This window comes from Crocodylus porosus, unplaced genomic scaffold (assembly GCF_001723895.1).
Source record: "Crocodylus porosus isolate Cpor-Errol unplaced genomic scaffold, CroPor_comp1, whole genome shotgun sequence".
Classification (NCBI taxonomy): Eukaryota; Metazoa; Chordata; order Crocodylia; family Crocodylidae; genus Crocodylus; species Crocodylus porosus.
Window position 1 is genome coordinate 258,694,002 of NW_017728886.1, and position 6,803 is coordinate 258,700,804.

A 6,803-nucleotide genomic window follows, 5' to 3' on the forward strand; every position below is an offset into this window, starting at 1 on the left:
TTGATCACATCAGCCCGTAGCTGCTCCAGCCAGCGTGTGAGTACCTGTTTCAGGGTGTTAGCTTGACTTGTACAGGAGTGAGATCATTTACTTGAAAAAGAGGCAAACATGAGCCCGCCTAAGTACGGATAGCACAGCTTGGTGCATACACTTAGTTAACGGGTATGCCTCGTGGTGTTCACAGCCCCTCGTGCAGGGTGATCTCACAGGTCACGCGCCACTGTCTAAGAGATTTCTCTCAGATTCTTGCAGCTCTGAAGCTGGATTTTCCTCTCATGCTGCTTTTGCATCAGGCTCGTTCCACCATCTCCGATGGAGTCCCCCAGGATTCACACCCGTGTAACAGAAAGGAAAAACGCGTCTAGCTTCAGAAGTCGTCTGTAGCTGATTCCACTAAACCCCTCAGATTATCCTTTGTATGAAAGTTTATTCCAGCAGTTAATCACCCTCCCTGCTGGAAAGGCGTGCCTTATTTTCAGTTTGAATTCATCTGGCTTCAGCCTCCAGCCATTTGTTCTTTGCTAGATTAAAGAACCCTGTAATACCCCGTTAAGGTATTTGCAGTCTGTAATCAAGTCACTTCTCAAACTTCTTTGTGACAAGCTAAACAAATGGAGCTCTTTAAGCCCCTCACTGGAAGGCAGCTCTTCCAGCAGCTGAATGATTTGTTTGCACTCGCTCCAATTTCTCAAAACCCTTTTTAAAATGCAGACACTAGAAATGGACACAGCATTGGGCTCACCAGTGCCAGGCACACAGGTGAAATAATGTCCCTGGTCCTGCTCCCCCATTCACGCACCCAAAGATTATATTTTTTTTCTGCAGCTTTGCATCGAAAGATCATATGCAGCTTCTATCAGGTTCTCTACCTTGGGAAGAAACACCCACAGCATGCTTATAGGCTCAGCAGTGCTAGGCTGGCTAGCACTACAGATGAAAGGGACTTGGGGGTCATGATTGACCACAAGATGAACATGAGCCTTCAATGCGATGCTGCGGCTAGTAAAGCAACCAAAATGCTGGCTTGCATCCATAGATGCTTCTCAAGCAAATCCCAGGATGTCATTCTCCCCTTGTACTCAGCCTTGGTGAGGCCGCAGCTGGAGTACTGTGTCCAGTTTTGGGCTCCACAGTTCGAAAAGGATGTGGAGAAACTTGAGAGAGTCCAGAGGAGAGTCACAAACATGATGAGAGGGCAGGAGAATAGGCCTTATGATGACAGGCTGAGAGCCATGGGGTTTTTTAGCCTTGAAAAGCGCAGGCTCAGGAGTGATCTGATGGCCACCTATAAGTTTATCAGGGGTGACCACCAGGATCTGGGGGAACGTCTGTTCACCAGAGCGCCCCAAGGGATGACGAGGCTGAATGGTCACAAACTCCTCCGTGATCATTTCAGGCTGGACATAAGGAAGAACTTCTTCACTGTCCGAGCCCCCAAGGTTGGAATAGACTGCCATTAGAGGTGGTTCAAGCACCTACTTTGAATGCCTTCAAGAGACATTTGGACATTTATCTTGCTGGGATCCTTTGACCCCAGCTGACTTCCTGCCACTGAGGTGAGAGGCTGGACTCGAAGATCTTCCGAGGTCCCTTCCAGCCCAAATGTCTATGACATGTAAGCTGCTTGTCATCATTGACCCATGCACATTTTTCACTGCTTGTGTTAGGGCCACTATCCTGGAGATATGGAACAGGGGATGGCTGAAATTGGGAGCATGAGCAGCTACAGCTTGAGTTGAAGACTGGAAGTGAGGGCTGTAATATCACATGCAAACTGAGCCAAGAGAGGCTCATGTGAGTTACTTTTGGAAGTTTACTGAGTATCACTAGTCTGTTTGGCTTCTGCTCTCGTATGACTGAGGTTGATGACTAACACATAGTAGTAACACCAGTTTGTTGGCCCATATTTTATAGTGATGAATGTTCATTAACTATTCTCCTCGGAGGCCTCTGCTTGTCAATATTTTCATAGGGAATTATGGGAAAGTTCATATGATCTGCCCATTAAATGCAGAATAAAAGAAGTGCTGTGTAATTTCACAACCTCCTACAAACTTCCCCTTGATTTTCCCTTGATTTTATGCTAGGGAGCACTCTAAGTGCTTTCAATCATTTTGGGTGCATCTATACAAGACGCATTAATGTGCCTTAGCCTAAGTTGATGCACATTACGGGCACATGTCTACACGTGCAAGCCCTTAATCCACATTAATTTAGGTGTATCACACCTAAATTTGATACTTGCAAATGTAGGTCTCAAATTTAAGTGTGATTAGTTAATGCGCATTAATGCATGTGTAGGCACAAACTGGCACTAACTTTAGTGCCAGGTCTGCCCTGCCGCTAGGGGCTGGACTGAGCCCAGCCTCAGGGAATATCCATGGGCTAAGGTGCTGGGCACCTACCCTGAGGCCATGCCCCTTATCCCCCCCCTCACAGCCCCCCACTCTGGGCTTGAAGACCCAACATTTTGTAAATAGTTTCCTCCTTTTATATAGTTTCCCACCTGTAAGTCAGTTTTTATTGTTGGTGGGTGAGGAGGGTGATGGAGGGGCCCTGTTGGTTGAGGGGGGAGGTGGTTCTGTTTGTTGAAGGGGGAGAGGGGAGGGACGGGGGTGGGTGTTTTGAATAATAATGTTTTTTGTTTTACCCATGCGCATGTCCTGAGAGTGGTGCTGGGGAAGAGGGGGTGGGGGATGAGGGGTGGGCAGCAGTGCAGGTGGGCTGGAGCAGGGAGAGCAAGAGTTTGGGGTCGGGCAGGGTCTCTCACAGGCAGTTCCCTGCCCCCCACTGGTGGGTGCACAGTTGTCCTGGGGCCTGTGGAGGGGCCCGCTGGGCTCAGCAGGGCCAGCACCATGGCACGGGGTGCTCGTTGTTACTGGCAGAAGCAGGGGCAGGGGCAGGGGCTGGAGCAGCATGGGGAGGCAGGGTGGGCAAGGAGGGAGCTGCCACATGCACTGGGCACACGGCTCTTGGGTAGGCAAGTGGCTGGCCAGGGATCAGAGTTTCCCAGATGGCTGCTGGGTGGTGGCAGCTGGCTCTGGCTGCAACAGGGCTGCCAAGTGCTGGCAGCCCTGTGGCCGGAGGCTGGAGCTCCCGCCAGTGGCCACAGGGGCGCATGGCAGGGCTGCAAGGACTTGGGACTAACTTTAATGCCAAGTCCCTGCATGTGTAGATACCTGCCAAAAATTCCTTAATTTGCATTAGCTTAATGCGCTTGAAACTTAGTCGTGCTTACATGCATGTGTAGCCGCACCCTCTGAGGATGTGGGGTTGTGCTTTTGTTCTGTGTTCACCACAATCCATTTGGTGCGGACTCACGGTGGTATGAAATAAGTGAAGTCATTTGTTATCAGGGAGATGATGGCAAAATGGTGAGACAATGGAGTTGGTCTGAGACATGTTTTTGGGTGTATCTGAATAAGAAGGTCATTGCCAATCAAAGTCAGAACGCTTCAGTTTGACGTAGCACCATTTGGATATTTAATCAGAAGATGTAAGCTTGTTGAATGTTTTTTGGCTCCCTAATGAACCTAACTGTGTTGTCAAATGCATATAAAATATTGGCTTTCAGATAACCATGCCTACACTTCACTGGTCTCTCAGGGCGATGAATTCCCATCTGTTGGCAAATATTTGAGGAAGCTGTACAATGTTTAACATTTCGGAGCAACTCCCCAGTACTTTATTTTCCTGGCTGCAGGGTGTTCTGTTTATGAGGGCAAGGTACCAGGTCTGTCAGAGCACAGACAATGTCTCAGCACAGAATAAAGCATTATGCTGCCAGCTCTTTGTTCCTGCAGGAGACTTATTTAAAGATTTGCTGATGCCTTATGGAGAACGATGAGGAAAACATTCTGCGCAGGGACAATTTCAATTCTCACTCCAAGATATTTTCTATTGCCCAGATTTTCCATAATGTCTCGTAACTTTGGGTGCCTTAAAACTCAGGGGCTAGTGTAAGACATTTTAAAGGCAGCCAGCGCTTTGAACAGTGAAATGTAATTATTTTAAAACTATAACAAATATAGCTAAAATTATCCAACTCTCTACATACTTTGTAGAAGCTAATTTCTGCTTATGCCTGTGATCATTGTACTTCATTTACTCCTTAATTATCCATGCTCAACCAGCAAATTCTTGCTCTACCTACAGTATATGACAAATGGAAAACTACTGCTGGTTTGTTGCTTTTGAAAGATCCCTTCCCTTTTTTTGCCTTTCAGACAATACAGATTTCAGGGCCTATTGCATATTAAACTACAGAATTAATAAAAAATTGATCACAGATACAAATATTCTTCCCTCTTCAGATAAAAAAGCCGGTGCCTTAAAAATAGGTTACTAAAGAGCAGCGTGAAACCAAGCTGGTTTTGTGAGAGGAGATTTTCACTGGAGTATAAGAGGCTAGCCTGCTCACTGGGAAGGGAAGTGGTAGCAGGGAGAATCTGAAAAATCAATGCAAAGAAGGGGGAAAAAAGGCTTATAACATCATTGCAACTCCAGGAGTGCATCTCCTCTGCAAAGCAGTTGTAAAATTTGCACAGTGGGGTTCCACATTTGTTGTCTCTTGATGGATAGGTTCTGGTTAAGTTTGCTCAGTCTACAGTGAAAAGAAGTTCCCTCCTCTTACGTTGTAGCTCCATAAACTCAGCCTGGGTTCTGGGATTCAAGCTGTGTGCTTTCTGCATCGCACATCATCACGGTAATAAAGATGCTGCAGACCACTGGCTGCCTGGCTTATATTTACGTAACTGCCTTTTAAGGATGCTTTCTTCTGTCTGCACATCTGTCCTATCGGTGGGGCTGTGCAGATGTGAAGAAGGGACAATGCCAAGACAGTTAGTTTGCATGCTGGTCTTCAAAACAAAAAGTCAGTTTAACTTGTTGATCCTACAGCAACGTATAGCTTTGGCAGGGTAAAAGTGATACAGTCTAAACAGGATGATCAATTGATGATAATGGACCAAAAGAAAGAAAAGTATAGGATAATGATTCCTTTGTGATTTCCACATGCCAGCCATCTTCAAAGCACTTTACACTCATTAACTGATAAAGCCTCATAATAAACTTAAAGACAGGCAAAATTACCCCTGAATTATCCCTGCCCTGCAAGCATGCAAGCAAAGTCCTCGGCTTGCCCAAAGTCACATGAGAGTGAATAGCACAACTGGGAGTGGAGGCCATGGGCCCTGACCTATTTTCCTAGAGTAAAGCCCTATCCAAAGCTCCCTTAACATAGCAGGATGTTCCTATTCATGGCAAAGATCAGCAGTGAATGAGAGCAGGGAGAAGCAGTTGAGCAAATAATGGCATATCCAATACCATTTCTGTGGCTGGTCCCACACTGTCACCAATAAATAGGCCCTGCCATCAGCTTAAACTCAGCAGGTGCCATTAGGCTGCACAGATGTTTTGTGGTCACTGCCACAGCATGGATGTGTGTACCCAGCATCTCTCCCAGGAGCACCCCCCAGACTGACCTCCCAAGAGCGACTCTGGGCAGTCACTAAAAAGCGACTCCGGGCAGTCACTAAAAAGCGACTCCATTGGCACATGAAGAGCAGAAGCAAGTGAATGGGGCTTGTTCCCAGTGACAATCTTGGGCTATGTAGAGGAACCTCAAGGTGAGGAAAACCAGAGTGAAGTAGAGAAGACATTAAGACCCAGTGAAAGAGTACAAGTTTGGGGATGGACCATTCCTCAATGATTATTTTTACTCCTTTTTCACTAACAAAGGATAATGAGGAAATGAGGGAACTTTCTCAGGAAATAGGACACGCACCACAGACAAGAAAGAAGCAGTTAGCTGTGTTACTCTCAAGTCAGGCAGAAGTCAGGGCAGAATGGCACCTATAGACTTAAATGCCTATCTGAATTACTCTATAATAGGGGTGGGAAAAATACAGTCTATGGGCCAGATTCATCTTGCCAGGGGGGCCTCCAAAAAATAATAATTACCATCCCATGGCTGTCCCTCTGAAAACTGGCACGAGACACCTGTAAATATGTTATAGTAGATGTTTGATTTTTGTATATGATTTGTTTTTTTCTTGTTCCAAGCCCAAAGGGAGGTAATCCTAGATGGATCAAAGGGGGCAGGAGGGCGCAAAAGCCCCCATGGCTCACCAACAGCATCCGGGAGTGTCTCCTAACTAAAAGGGAGGTGCACACCCAGTGGCAGGGAGGGGCCATCACCAGGGGGGGACTATACTGCGGTTGCTCAGGGCTGCAGGGGGGCAGTCAGCAAGGCCAAGGCGGAGATGGGACTGGGACTAGCTTCCCGGATCAAGAACAAAAGAAGTCCTTTTTTAAATACATAGGGAGCAAAAAGAAGGTACCGGGTAACGTGGGGCCCTTGCAGGACACGCTAGGAAATTTGGTCGTCACACCAGCTGACAAAGCTAACCTATTTAATGACTTCTTTGCTTCCATTTTCCTGAGCAGGGACCAGATCAGCCCCAGGGGAGACGCACCTAGGCCAAGGGTCAGGGAGGACCTAGTCAGGGAACTTGTGGGGGGACTGGATGTATTTAAATCAGCTGGTCCGGACGATCTCCACACCTGGGTGCTGGGGGAATTGGCTGAGGTCATTGCAGGACCCCTGGCATGGCTGTACGAGCACTCATGGTGCTCTGGTGTGGTGCCAGAGGCCTGGAAGAGGGCCAGTGTGGTTCCTATCTTCAAAAAAGGGAGGAAGAAGGACCCAGGAAACTATAGGCCAGTTAGTCTTACCTCGATCCTGGGTAAGCTTTTTGAGAGAATTTTCCTGGCACACATCCAGGAGGGGTCAGCGGGGGAGC